The following is a 16,097-nucleotide window of genomic DNA, read 5'->3' on the forward strand; positions in this document are numbered from 1 at the left end:
CTGTAAATCATGTAATTCCTGCTCCTCCAGACACCGGAGTACCTGCCACGGTACCCCCGGTCCAGCCTACATTACAATTTCCCGCCGCGCCAGTACGAAGAGTATCAGTCGACGATTCCAGTTTAGGGGCCGCAGGAGGAGGTCCTCCTGGTACCCCGCCACCACACCAACGAGTAACGTTAGTCGAGTTACATGAAAGTGCGTTACAGCGTACGCCCAAATATAAGTCCGTTGCAGATATCCGACGAGCTCTTACTGAATGCCGCTATGATCCAGTTGCAGGTGATGATAGCACAGTTATATATTCCATCCGTGTAAGACGGGTGACCGGGTATCTGGACACCCTACCGAATATGAAAGAAGATCTAGACAGAATATATCGTTTCATCCGTACAGGGAATGATCCAGAAAGCATTGGTGAAGCCATGTCTCAAAGGAAAGCTGAGATCCAGCTCATGATATTAAAGTTTCTGATTAATTGTTTAATAAGGGAACAAGATTATCCGACCAAAGATCCGGCCGAAATGAGAATCCTGACAAGGTGGAGTGATAATATAGCCGAGGGTAAACACAGAACTATCAGTAGTATAGAGAGTATGTACAAGAGAATTCGTAAGGAAATAATAAAGTTACACGAACAACGTAAAGCAGCACAAGTAAGCGAGAAAGAGAATGACTCTTCTACTGAAGAGGTAGACGACGAGAATCCCGCCAGAATAGCGTATGTAGGAAAATCTAGATTTCCAGACCGCCATTTACGCCTAGAACGCAAGAAAACTGTTCATCTTCCAGCACCAGAACAAGGTTCTCTAGAACAAATATTTCAAGCTACCGATCAAATTCTGAAATCACGAATCGGTTATAGTGAATTAAGTACTATGCATGAACAAGAACTAGCCCGATCAGCAGTCCGATGGATTACTGATTCTACCACTTTTCCAGACGAAATAGTGGCACAAATGTTTCTGAAACTGCCCCCAGCCGAGCAACGACTGGTGGGTATGTATATGATCCAGCACCTCATTACTCTGTATGAGGGTCAACATTCTGATCCAGGTCCGTTACACGATGTCCTGAACGAGTTACTCCAGTATAGATGGAAAGGTTTAGGTACCGATTTAATTAGTGTCATTCTAGAACAGCGCCACAAATATAGAACGTTCCTGAAACCGCATTTTGTTCATGTCTCACCTCCAGAAAGTAAACCCTTTTACATAGACAGACAGAATCCGTTACGAGAAGTACACCCAGTCAGGACAGCAGATGGTGAAATGCAACGAGTGTTTGTTTACACTCCGATTACAAAGATGGAACTCTTAGAGATGAAGAAATTAATTCCCTGTCATGACAAAGATCCAGCAGGGTTCCACCGAGAATTAAAAGACATGCTCCGTATGGGAGAATACACGTATCCAGATATAATTAAAATGCTAAAGGTCCTGTTGCCCGCAGGGGTATATGAAAAACTCAAGGAAAAAGAATGGGAGGTGGGAGAGAAAAAGATCGATTGGGCAGTTCTAGAAGCTGAAGATAAGATACGAGTACCAGGTACCGGTCTTGGAGACAAATGTAAAGAATTACCAGAATTGTTGATACAAGTTTTGCCAAGATTATTAGCCACTAAAAAGGAAGACTGGGATGCAATCTCAGCCTGTAAACAGAAACAAGACGAAGACACTAGTGATTTTTATTCTAGATTTGAAAAATGCTTTATTATAAACAGTGGCCTCAAGACGAGTAGCGAGTCATACCCTCATCTTTTTGTTACTAAACTAGTCGAGAATTCAAGTCCACAAGTTAAGAATCGAGTTTTGAAAGTCGAAAGTACATGGCAAGCTAGTACCCCGTCCCAGATGTTACAGATGCTCCAGTACCACCAGAATAGAATCAGAGAAGAGCAAGAACACGAGAGAAAACGTATGAAAGACACGAAAATGAAAGTACTAGTTGCACAATCTGTTCCTCAAGACAGTCAGAAGAGGGGTCCGAATCAAGCCAGTCATCCTGCAGCTCCCGTTAAAGGGACCTGCAATTATTGTAAACAGCCAGGTAATTTCATAAACGAGTGTGCAGTTCTGAAACACAATATAGCTACTGGTAAGACTAAAGAAAGACCACGTCCGCCTAGACAAGAACAAGTTTCACAGACTTCTCAGCCACAGAATGCACAACAGACAGTTCCAGCGCCGCAGCCTATTGCTGCAACACAGCATGTTACACAGCAGATGTACCAGTATGCACAGTCCGAGTATCCAGAGTATCAGCCATATTCATGAAACAGCCTAGAGAGGGAGGTAGGCTTGCCTCTCATCGAGATTCCTGTAGATCAAGAGGGTCCCTATGTTCACAGTCAAGTATTAGGGAAAGACAGAAAGTTTCTGATTGATACAGGGGCAAGTAGGACCACCATTAGTCACGCCGAAGTTCCAGGGGCTCCGCTCTCAGGCTCTAGAAATGTTTCCCTTGGATTTTCAGGAAAGCCTATTGTAAACGAGATATCTAAGCCAGTTACTCTAGAAGTAGGTTCATTGTCCCGCACTACTGATCTGTTACTTACGAAGTCATGTCCAGAAAATCTGTTAGGTATTAAAACACTGTAAGAATTAGATGCAGTTATTTGCTGCTCCCCAGAGGGAATACGACTGTTTCTACGTGACTTCAAGGGTCACTATGTATTACGAGATTTTGATCCGAGATTGTCTAATGTTCCGCAGCATCTATGGGCGCAAGGTCCAACTGATGTAGGTTATATGCAAATCACACCCCATCGTGTGACTCTCAAACCAGGTGTAGTGTTACCACGAATCAGACAGTACAGATTGCCACCTGAGGCTGTAGCAGCCTTATCCAAAATTATTGACGAGCTCATGGCTCAAGGAGTAGTTGTAGAAACTGACTCCAATGTATGTAATTCTCCGATCATTCCAGTCATGAAACGTACTGATCCAAATGCACCCCCAGTATATCGATTAGTGATTGACCTTCGAGAACTCAATAAATGTATTATTCCCCAGTACCCAGTTGTCCCAGATATCGCTTCCCTATTGACAGCCATTGATTCCGAAGCCTCATTTTTTACAGTCATAGACCTCAAGAACGCGTTTTTCAGTGTCCCCATTCATCCAGACAGCCAGTTTCTTTTTGGATTTTGTTTAAATGGAAGGAGCTATATGTTCACACGAGCTCCTCAAGGTTTCACAGAAAGTCCTAGCATTTACAGTCAAGCACTTAAGAGACAACTAGACAATATTCACATGCCAACTGACACTGCCCTGCTCCAGTATGTCGATGATCTACTGATCACAGCCCGTTCTGAACGTGCTTGCGAGCGAGCATCACTTACAGTCTTGTATTTCCTTGCCGAGATGGGGCACAAGGTGTCCCCTTCGAAGCTTCAATTCTGTGTCCAGCAAGTGATCTATTTAGGCCACTTACTGTCCAAGTGGGGTAGGCAGTTGACACCAGACCGTATCCAGTTAATAGCGAGTCTTCCTCAGCCCAAGACCCAGAAGGAGGTACGTGCTTTTATCGGCCTTACTTCTTATTGCAGACAATGGATTCCTCAGTATGCATTTCTAGCTAAGCCACTGATACAGTTAACGACACAGGAGGCAGCCGTATCGACTGTCCTCCCTTGGACATCTGAACATACACTTAGTTTCAATGAGTTAAAGAAAGCTTTATGCCAAGCTCCAGTTCTAGCTATACCGAACTACAGTAAGCCTTTTACACTTTTCGTCACTGAACGTGAAGGTACAGCATTATCTGTTCTCACACAAGATCAAGCAGGACAATACAAGCCCTGTGCTTATTTTTCGAGCACATTAGATCCTGTAGCCCAGGCTCTGCCTGCGTGCCTCAAGTCAGTTGCAGCCACAGCACTAGCTATCAGACAAAGTGATTCCATAGTATTAGGACATTCCTTGACAGTACAAGTTCCACACTCCGTGGAAGTTCTTTTAAACCGAACACAGACTCAGCACTTGACAATTGCACGTTTAACAGGTTATGAACTGACACTGTTCCAGCCACACATAGAAATCAGACGCTGCAACGTTCTAAATCCTGCTACACTGTTACCGTCAGTTAATTCGAATCCTGCCACACACGACTGTGTGGAAGTAGTTAACACTATGACTAAGCCAAGACAAGATCTGACAGATATTCCATTACCAGATCCCGACCTGACACTTTATGTGGATGGTTCATGTATGAGAACAAGTACAGGAGAACTAGTAGCCGCGTATGCAGTGACTACTGACACTGAAGTTATAGAAACACACCGTATTGACACCCTGTCTGCTCAAGCAGCAGAGCTAGTTGCTCTGACCCAAGCCTGCATACACGCTAAGAACCTGAAAGTCAATGTCTACACAGATTCACGTTACGCATTCGGAGTCGTACACGACTTTGGAGTGCTCTGGCAGGAGAGAGGTTTCATGACTTCTCATGGAACCAAGATTCAGCATGGTCTCCTTATTCAAGCTCTGTTAGATGCCATACACTTACCGACATCTATTGCTATCATGAAATGCAAAGCACATACGAAAGTTACTGACATTATTTCTCAAGGTAATGATCTAGCAGATCGCACAGCCAAGCTTACAGCACAGACTCCAGACATTTCAGTTAATCCAACACAGACCCATACTCCAGATCCGACTACATACATGACAGTTAAGGACCCTACTCAAGATGTCATAGATATCCAGTTACATGCTACTCCCGATGAAATTAAGAAATGGTCCGAACAAGGAGGGGTCCAGACAGATCAGGGATGGGTAACGAAGGGAAAAGCAACATGGTTTCTCCCCGACTCTATGGTTCAAGTCATTATCAATACCGCACATAGTCCAGCACATTTAGGAGAAAAAGCTATGTTAGACAGTATCCAGAACATTTGGTTCAACAAGCATTTACGAGCTGCAGCCAAGCAGAAAGTCCGTACCTGTATGATATGTTGCCAGTTTAATCCAGGTAAAAGTGTCCCGGTGGAACAAGGTGGATTCCAGCCCCCTGACCACCCTTTTGAAGTCCTCCAAATGGATTATATTCAGATGGAGCGATGTCGAGGTTTCAAGTATGTCCTTGTAGTTGTATGCGCTTTGTCCAGATGGACAGAAGCATATCCGGTCCCAGATTACACAGCCGCGACCACTGCCAAGCAGTTGGTTCGTGAATTCTTCCCCCGCTACGGACTCCCTAGAGTCGTATATTCTGACAACGGCCAGCCATTCTCATCTGAACTCATGAAACATGTTTCCCTTTTGTTAGGGTACCAGTGGAAGTTCCATTGTGTACGCCATCCTGAAGCAGCCGGTCTCGTAGAGAGACATAATCAGACCCTGAAAATCCGCATTGCCAAAATATGTAAAGAGAAAGGTGTGGACTGGCTAGTAGCTCTGCCAGTCGCTTTGTTTTATATGCGCATGGTCGCACATTCCAGATCAGGTCTGTCCCCGTACGAGGTCGTATTCGGCCGCCCCCCTAATATGTGGGGTACACCTAGACCCCGAAGTATTACCGATGTTTCAAGTAATATGCTGACAGATTACCTAGCTTCCTTGATGTCTGCCCTACACTCTTGTCGTTCACAGGTTGCCGCCGCATTTCCAGACAATACCGAGGTGGCACCGCATGAGATCGTTCCCGGAAATCTGGTTCTTGGGAGGAACTTTGATCGTTCAAGTCTGCTGGAGCCTCGCTGGAAGGAGCCAAAACAGGTCCTCCTGGCCACCCGTACTGCCGTCAAGCTGGAAGGCAGGAAGGGCTGGGTCCACCTGTCTCATGTGAAAAAAATTTTATGGACTAAAGACTGTCTCCAAGAACATTTCCGAGGATTTTAAGGATTGCCAAAGTACTATTCTCAAGGACTGTCCCGCAAAAGACAATGATACAGATCCCTCCCTGTTAGAGAAAACTCCGCAACAGGAGTATAAGAAGAAATTAAGGTCTAGTAAAATAAGTCAGCCAGTTGGATTGTCTAAGTCCTCCCCTAGGTGAAACGGTTAGACCGGTTTCTGACATGTATAAAATAGACCCCCATAGTGAGAGAGTTAGTCAAAACTCAATCCGATGTATCGTTTTTCTAAGTTTCATATTGTTTTTCAGCCTCATGATTACCTGCACAGGTTATGCATTTTATTTGTGTTTTCCAGTTTCTCATGTAAATAAGTCTTCTATTGCTACAGTAGAGCACACGTTTAGTGATCTGCCTCCTCATGAACTATCTTATCGTCTTGCTATGCGTAATAATTCCTTTATCCGCATGTTACATTATTCACACCAGACCAGCAATGCCACTAATTGTTGGGTGTGTGGTCGACTCCCCCCATTCCAGACACCGAAGGGAGTTCTGCCACTCTTTCCTTATCCATTTTCACATAACGGTTCGTGTGGAGCATGGTCCACGTTAACGTCATCCTTAACAGATATGTCTTTTCTTAACAGTACATGTTTTCCAGACAAGCAAGGTCTTCCCCACAGAACAGGGTTAGATCTAGAAAATGAAGTTTATAATTTAGGTAATTATTCTTCGAATTTCATGGTCCTGAATGTTCAGTCTGACACTACTCCAGACTTACCTGCTATGTCAGTACTACCAGTAAAAATTATGTGTCCGAAAGAATGGTTCCGTACATATAGGACATAGTGATTGTACTACTATTGTCAAGTATGGTGACAGTAGGAAATCTATTTTTAAAGCTTCACGTCATTCTTATTTTGTTTGTGGTCAGACCGCATATGTTCGTCTGCCCCTCGATTGGGAGGGAACCTGTTACATTGCATTCCTACTGCCACCAGTTTTTCTAGCCCCACCTGATTATCATAGGAACTCCCACCTAGTACATACTAGACACAAGAGAGACCTCCCGATTGTCGATTATACTGAAACTGCTCTAGAGCAATACATAGATATCAATAAAGGTGTCTTCCCCTACTTAGGTACTGTCGTGAATAGTAAACTGATACGTAGATTAACCAGAACGCTTGAAGCAGTAGTGATTGAGACTACCTCTGCTCTAGGTAACTTAACCGAAGAGCAATCTTTTATGAGAATTGTCGTGCTCCAGAATCGTCTCGTCCTTGACGTCATACTGGCCGATAGGGGCGGGGCATGTAGAGTCATCGGATCTAGTTGCTGCATTTTCATTCCAAATAACGCGCCGTCTGTTTATTCAGCTATAACCAGACTCCATAAAATTGCCCATATGTTACACCAAGATCCAGGCACCTGGACATGGTCCGGTTGGTTCTGGAATATAATTTCCGCTTGGGGATGGAAAGTATTGTCATTTCTGGGTATTGCAGTAGCGATCATATTCAGTTGCTGCCTCTGTATACAATGTGGCCCTGCGATTTGTGGCATTTGTGCTACCTCTTGTATTCCTAGTCCCAAGTCCCGTTCTAAATCCCGTTCCAAGAAAATTCGAGACGAGCAAATGATACTGTATGAAATGATAGATGGTATCATGAATATTGATGTTTCCTGATGGAAACGTAGTGACAAGGAGGGAATGTGGAAAAGTAAATTTTGCCATGTTCTGTGTCCCTACGTGTTCCCCATCCTATGTTATGTGTGCATGATTAATATGCATATGTATTTCCCCATGATCGATTAAAGACGCAATTACAGTTGTGTCCATCTCTAGTATGTCAGTTTCCAGTTCTCGTGAATACTATGAATATCAGGCCTATGTAAAGTTACGTTGCCACGTTTCCCAGTGTGCACGTTATTTCATTGAAAAGTCCCCGTTTCTAGGCCTCAAAAGGGCCCGGACACCAGATTCAACTCCTGTCTCCTGAGCCCTCGCTGAGGAGCGATACAGCCCCCACCTGTGTATCCTCGACCCTTCACTTACTTCCTGCCCCACAGTGCCCGGCTCAGCCTGGCTCTGCCTGTTAGTCTGCCAAAAGTATGTTATGATTCTAGTTATCAGTCCAGCCCTCCTTCTCTGCATTCCTAAGCTACTGAATCGCATCAATAGTTTCCGTCATTGTCTAGCCTTTACGTCTCCATGTAGGAGAAATACTGTATTAATGGTCATTTAATATTCTTCAACACGCACTACATGTAGAATAATGCATGCTCCAGTCTTAGAGTCTGTTAGCCTCTCCTCTCCTGACTCTTAGTTTATATCAACATGTCCTCTAAACATTAGATACTAGATAGGGTTTAGGTACATGTCGCCCTGACTCTCCAGACTTCAGTCTCTACTCCTAGCGCAGAGTTCATAGCCCCCAGCTTCTCCTAGTAACACGTCATTGTCAGTTTGCGCGCACCATTAGGTTAGAGGTCCCGGCTCCTTAGGTAGCCCCCTCCATGTTTCCGCCCTATTTATGACATATTCTGTTACGTTTACATCACATGTCTATGTATACGCCTCCTGTTACACCTACTTTCACCCTTATCTTTCGCGACTGCTATTGACCACACCCACTGCTCCGCCTATCGTATGTATTGTAATGCAACTGTTTTAGTATATATGCTTGTGTACTGTTATTAAAGTTAGCGCGCTCATTCCCTGTCCCCCCTGCAGGGCCCTGCCATCCTGTTCCCGTGCAGGTTGTCCTGTTCCTGTCCTTTATGCTGTATTAAACCTGCAAACTCCTACTACCTCGAATCTTGACTCTTATTTATTGAGCTATCTGTTATTGCTATGTCCAGTCAAACCTAGATCCGGTATTATTTATTTATATACCACACAGCTATCGGACTGCTATGTGGGAAAAGTGTGGAGTTAACTACAAGTTCACCATCCCTATCACCCACAAGCAAATGGTCTTGTTGAGAGATTCAACAAAACTGTGAAGGGCATGATAAATGGGTTGTCAGAGATACTCAGGAGGAGATAGGGTGCTCTCCTCCCATGCTTAGTGTTTGCCTACAAGGAGGTGCCACAGAAAGGGGTTGGTTTCAGTTCCTCCGAGTTGTTGTTTGGACACCCTGTGAGGTGGCCATTAAGCTTGCTAAGTGAGTCTTTAGAGAATCATCTTAATGAAGCCAAGGACAATGTGCTTGACTATGAACTAGGCCTGAGATCTAGAATGGCAGAGCGCAAGTGCAAGGCAAACAGGAAACTGGAGGCCAGCCAGAAGCTCATGACGCACTGGTATGATCAAAAGGCTACTATATGTGGAAGAGGTGTGGCGCCGCGGCCAGGGCGACTGACGCTGGAATCTGGGGATCACGGTTCGATCCCCGGCTCCGGCGGCAGGTTAGTCCAGCACCATGTGACTCTGGGCAATAGCTTGCTTAATCTTCCCGACGGCCCCCAGCGCCTAGAGACCCTAACGGGTGATTGTGCGCTTTACAAATGTGGATTATTATTATTATTATGCCTGAGTATACTCTAGGACAATTTATGTGGGTGTTGGAGACTGTGGCTCCCAGGGCCCTCCATGACAAGTGAAGTGGGCCCTATCCAATCTTAGAAAAGAAGGGTGAGGTTACCTACTTGGTTGACTTTGATACCCCCAGGAAAACCCCCATAGGGTTCTAGATATGAATAGATTGAAACCCCACCATGACAGGGCAGACATGACCATATTACTGGCCATTGATGAGGTTGTGGAGGAGGAAATTGAGCCTGTGTCCGACCTCCTCTCCTAATGTGCAAGATGGGTCAGTGAGGGAGTTGCAGTCTCTCCCAAATTGACAGACCAACAGCACTGAGACTGTAAGCAAGTGCTGGAGCAGTTTGCTGGCCTGTTTTCTTTGACCCCAGGCATCACTGAGCGGTCTGTGCACCACATTGACACTGGTGACATTCTACCTGTCAAAAATAAACGGTGTGGGTTGTATGATCATGTCAGAGCCAGCGTTAAAGCTGAGGTTATTCAGATGCTGGAATTGGGGGTAACTGAACCGTCTGAGAGTCCATGGGCCAGCCCAGTGGTGCTAGTACCTAAACCTCAGGGGGACCCAAGGAGTTAAGGTTCTGTGTGGACTACAGAGGATTGAATGGAGTCAGAAACACTGACGGTCACCCTATACCTAGAGCTGATGAGCTCATTGATAGGTTATGGGCTGCTAAGTACCTGAGTACATTTGATTTTACTTCAGGTTACTGGCAGATTGCCCTCACTGATGGAGCAAAGGAGAGGTCACCACCAGAGGGACATTATCAGTTAAAGGTAATGCCCTTTGGCTTAAAGAATGCACCTGCCACCTTCCAAAGGTTGGTGACCAGTGTCTTGTCTGGGTTGGAACTGTCAGTGCAGCTTACCTGGATAATATAGCTGTATACAGTTCCATCTGAGGGGATCACTTAAACCACCTAAGAGAGGTGATTCAGGCCATGCAACAAGCAGGCCTGACTATTAAAGCACATAAGTGCCAAATAGGGCAGAGTTCTGTGGTGGACCTGGACCACCTGGTAGGTGGAGCCAATGTACAGTCTCTCCAAGCGAAAATCCAAACTATTTTGATTGGACAGCTCCTGTTACCCAGACTCAGGTCAGGGCATTCCTTTGACTGACAGGGTTATATAGAAGGTTTGTTCAAAATTATGGGACTATTGTGGGGCCCATAAGAGATCTCACTTCTAAAAAGAGGCCCGTAAAGGTGGATTGGACCCCAGAGTGTCAAAAGGCTGTTGACACTCTGAAAGCTGCCATGTGTCCAGCACCATTGCTGCTAGCCCCTGACTATACAAAGGAATTTTTGGTTCAGACAGATGCTTCAGAGCAAGGGATTGTCACAGCTAAGTGAAGAGGGCCTTGATCATCCAGTTCCCTTTCTTAGCAGGAGGCTTCTTCCCAGAGAGCAGAGGTGGAGTGCCATTGAGAAGGAGGCTTTTGCTGTGGTGTGGTCCCTGAAAAAGTTGAGACCATATTTGTTTGGGACTCACTTTTGTGTTCAAACTGACCACAGACCTCTCAGGTGGCTCATGCAGATGAATGGGGAGAATTCCAAGCTGTTAAGGTGGTCCATTTCCCTACAGGGAATGGACTTTACTGTGGAACACAGACCTTGGGTTGCCCATGCAAATGCAGATGGACTTTCTAGGTTTTTCCACTTAGCTGATGAGGACTACCAGGGTGTAGGTTAGCAACCCATCACCTTTCGTTTTGGAGGGGGCTGTGTTGCAAAGTCATCCTGTGCACTTACCTAAGTGTTTGTTGACTGATACTGGTTTTAACTGACTGACCCGGGGCTCTGCCTAACCAGGGCCAGTGCTATACTGAAAGAGACACATTAGAATATAGTTTAAACACCTACATATACTAGGGTACACAATGGAATGGTGGGGTACCCCTGTGATTGGCATGACCCACCCTGTATGCTCCTAGTATATAATAGGGCAGGGGGATTCAAATGACCAAGCAGTCCCTAGTGCCCTAGGGCATGGCAGTTTAGAGGCCAGCAGCTCTTTTTGCACTTGCATGTGTGCACTGCTGAATCCTGTGTTCAGTTTAAAAGCAGGCCTGGGTGCCAGGACTGCTTTAAAAAAGTAAATTATGCCCAAACCCGACTTTGGGGTGTTTGGGGCACTTAAAAATGGAAAACCTACAATGTGTTGGCATATTAGGAATCCCTAGGGTCTCCCCTAGATGTTCCAGGGGTGGGGGTACATATTTATAGAGCATACCCTCATAAAATGAGTTTTATATGCCCTGGGTTAGGTGAAATTTCACATTTCACTCCCCCCATTGTGGTAAATGGCTGGCCAGGTTGAGTGAAGTAAAGTAAAGTGCTGCTCAAAATTGACTTTGATGCTAGGAGCACTGTGGAGGGATGATCTGCAATATTTCTACAGATTCAGAACCCCTAAAGTCTCCCCTAGTTGCACATGAGGTGTGGGTCCTGTAGAAATCAGTTAGGTACTTATAAAATATGTTTTTATAAGCCCTACTGCTGGAAAAATTGCCCGAGTCATTTTCCCTATTGCAAATCCCAGGCCACATAGGTTAACATGACAAGAGGTAAGTAACTAATAACTCTTGATAGGAACAGGCTAGAAACACTATTCTAAGGCATCCCAGAATGGTATTAATAAATCCAACAATATTATATTGTTGAATTTCCCCTGTAGTGTACAAACAAGAAGTTATAAGACTTTGTTGTTTGTTAAGTCCAAATTCAGCCTTCCAGTGGTCTGCCCTGATTGGACCAGAGTTAAGTGGATTAGCCATTCTGCCTTGAAGAGGTGATAAAGAGCCCCTGGGGTTAGCCAGCTCTGCTGGGAGGGCAGTGTCCTGCTACACAGGAATGCCAGTGCAGGGGGAGGAGTCGTAAACCATAGTCTTTAAAGACAGAGGGATGGCCACAGTGTCAGTTTCCACTTCACAGTTTTGACCCCAACCAGACCTAGGATTAGGGAAGGTAGGTGCAGATGTTAGGGGGAAAGTCTATGTAAATAAGCCATCCTAGGGGGTTTGTTTAGCCAGCTCTTGACTCTCTGCTGGAAAATCAGCCAATATGAATTTGGGAGATCTTGTGCATGATGCGACAAAATATTGCCACACTCTGCAGGATGTGGTCATATTTTTGGGGAGTTGTCCTGCTCCCATTGGTCAGCAGTGACGTCAAGCTTGACCCAGAGTACTGGGAATAAGTATCTGAGCGGAGCTGAACCTCTCAGATCTGCTGCTCCAACCTTACTGAAGAAAGACATTGCGAAGCTGAGAAGATTGCGGTGCAAAAATTTCTAAGGCCTGACCTCTGAAAACTGCACCATCTAAAACTACAGCCCTGTGGATTATTTTGCTGAAAAAGTACTAAACTCTGCGCCTTTGATGCTGACGCCCACAAGCCGGCGTATGCGTGGAGCGCTCTTTGAAGGGTCAACACTGTTTTTCTGTGGGTCTCTTCCGACACGGGCTCTTCCAACGCGGTAGGATTGCCTCCCGATATCGTGATCACCTCTGGTTGTAGCATTCTTTTTTTCCCTTAATGTGCTGGTTGCAGTATTAACTATGTGTATGAGAAAATCGGGTATCTCCTGCATATATTATTCCTGTATTATTCATTTTCATCGCCGGCGAGCACGGAGCTCCTTACCGGTCTGCCTAGCCGGCCGCCATCTTCTCCTTTTTATTGGCAGTGGAGCTTCTTCAAGGACCATCTCGGAGCTTTCAGATCCTTGGAGGAAGTTTGAGACACTTTGGGACCCCCTGAGGAACTTAAGGAAGAAGTTCAAGAAGTTTGGAGTACTTTGGAGCAAGTTTGGAAAAAAGCTCCAAAGAGGGACCAACTCAACCAGCCAAGCCATCCAGGTTCGTCCCGCTAAAAGCTCCATTCGGTCAACTTCCAGAGTTTGACCGGGACTAGAAGAAATGTGAACCCGGCGAACACTGACCAGATCTGGCTACATGAAGAGCATCGAAAGACCCCGTGAGAAAAAGCTCCAGAAAAGTTTCTAAATCGGCTCATAGAAAACATGACTGGGAGCAACCGCCAACGCCAAGCTGCCTGCCTTCCATCGCATGTCGGCCAGGATTCATGGGTTGCCCCGCTGAAGCACTAAAGAAAAAGATTCTAAGTCAGCTCCAGGAAAGTTGATCTGTAGTTCGTTGAAAGGCAATCCAATCTTGGGGAGAGGAGTTGGCCTAACGGCTAGGGTGGTCAACTTCGAATCTGGGAAACTGGGTTCGAGTCTCGGCAATGACGCTGACTATCCTGCAATTCTGGGCAAATCACTTAATCTCCCCACGCCTTTCAAAAATGAATGTGTGTCCTGATGTAACGTAACTGATGCCATGTAAAGCGCTCTGATACCCAATTCGGGTCAAGTTTGTGCTACATAAAACGGCAAAAAAAAAGAAATCCAGCAAACCCTCACCGGATCCGGACTGGCTGGGAGCTTCGAGGGAACTCGGGGAGAAAAGCTCCAGAAAAAGTCCTAAGTGTGAAGGTTGAAACTGAGATTGGGACCTGCCGTGAGATGTAGCCGCCCCGGGGTCCATCGCGGTTGGCCTGAAACTTTGACTTTGACCCGGTGTATCGCGAGCAGGTATCCAAATATGGTGCTATAATCTTCCAAGTGCTATATTTTGCTAAATCTTTGAAAATTTGTATCTACGGTTCCCTACATTGGATTTTTGTCGTTTTGGTGTCATTGTAAAGATAAAAATATTTTGTATTTTCATAAATTGGTATTGGATTTTATTTTGTGTGGTGTCTTAATTCTTTACTGAATTGGTGTTTTTGAATGCTTTATATACCAGTCTTTGAAGTTAAGTCTGCCTGCTCGCAGCCAAGCTACCAAGGGTTGAGCATAAGGAATCATTTTCTAAGACCTATGCTGAGTCCTACCAAGTGTTAGTGACCTTATTGCCAGTGGCAGACCTACATTTGCCCTACCAATAACCCACTTTCCAACAGTAGACATCAGAAGCAAAGCCAGGGGATGGTATAACTCCACATCCCACATACGATACTGGAGCCAAAAATGGCTCAAGTGATAGCAATGCATGTGAAAACCCACCCACAATGTCAATGTCAGCTGAGCAGGTCTGCACACTGAGCACAAATAGTAACAAGAGCCATGGCTGATCAACAAAACACAACACAGACTTGCCTGATACACAATCTGCATACTCTCAACTGGCAGTAACAACAAGTAGGTGCCCCCAGGAGTGCAAGGACACACCAACACACTGCACATGTGCACACAATCACAAGCACAGGGCTGACAACTGAAACTAGCAGGCATTCAGCTCCTGCAGTTGCCATTGCAGAGGCACACACATCAACACTACTGACCAAGTCACCCCCTTCACACTGCACACTTCATGACCACTCAAGTGCACACATTCATATGTGACTGGAAGACCGGCCATCACAAGATGACCATACACCAACACTGCTGTTCATACATCAACAAAGATCACACAGACATGATGGACCCTGGCCGGCCTGCCTGTAATCCTGTGGATAGAACCTCCCTCTGTGCTGGCAGTGCATCCAAATATGACATGTGTACAATTTAGCAAACCTGACGATAGAATGATTAGGATAACAGTAGTTCATCACAAACAACCATCATTGCACCCCCACACCTCACAGTCAAGAAGAACTGAAGTGCCTGTCACCTCTGCTAAACCCTGAAAAAGTGAAACAAGCCATTGGCAATTTTAAAGTGGCATACAGAGCATGTGTCACATTAAACCATACACGACACTGACAAAGCAGGCAACAGGAGTAACTATCTTTATTACATATTACAAAGATAGGCATCAAAGGTAAACAAGAGCGAGGCCAGTGCCCAGTCCACAACTCAAAGTAGGCACGTGTGTGCATGAGAAGCTGCACAATGAATGGCCATCCAAAGTGATGAACAGCAAGGCCATTAGCCAGTACAAAGTGCAAAGTAGGTACATGAGAACCTGCACAGGGAATGGGCAAACACAGAAAAAAACAGCAAGGCCAGTGGCCAGTCCATAGTTCAAAGTAGGCACATGTGTGCATGAGCACCTGCACAGGGAAGGGGCAAACACAGGAATGAACAGCAAGGCCAGTGGCCAGTCCACAGTATAAAGTAGGCACATCAGGTGCATGAGAACATGCACAGGGAATGGCCATCCAAAGTGATAAACAGCAAGGCCATTGGCCAGTACAAAGTGCTAAGTAGGTACATGAGAACCTGCACAGGGAATGGGCAAACACAGAAATAAACAGCAAGGCCAGTGGCCAGTCCATAGTTCAAAGGAGGCACATGTATGCATGAGAACCTGCACAGGGAATGGGCAAACACAGGAATGAACAGCAAGGCCAGTGGCCAGTCCATAGTTCAAAGTAGGCACAAGTGTGCATGAGTCCCTGTACAGGGAATGGGCAAACACAGGAATGAACAGCAAGGCCAGTGGCCAGTCCTCTGCTAAACCCTGAAAAAGTGAAACAAGCCATTGGCAATTTTAAAGTGGCATACAGAGCATGTGTCACATTAAACCATACACGACACTGACAAAGCAGGCAACAGGAGTAACTATCTTTATTACATATTACAAAGATAGGCATCAAAGGTAAACAAGAGCGAGGCCAGTGCCCAGTCCACAACTCAAAGTAGGCATGTGTGTGCATGAGAAGCTGCACAATGAATGGCCATCCAAAGTGATGAACAGCAAGGCCATTAGCCAGTACAAAGTGCAAA

This window comes from Lissotriton helveticus, chromosome 3_2 (assembly GCF_964261635.1).
Source record: "Lissotriton helveticus chromosome 3_2, aLisHel1.1, whole genome shotgun sequence".
NCBI classification, from domain to species: domain Eukaryota; kingdom Metazoa; phylum Chordata; class Amphibia; order Caudata; family Salamandridae; genus Lissotriton; species Lissotriton helveticus.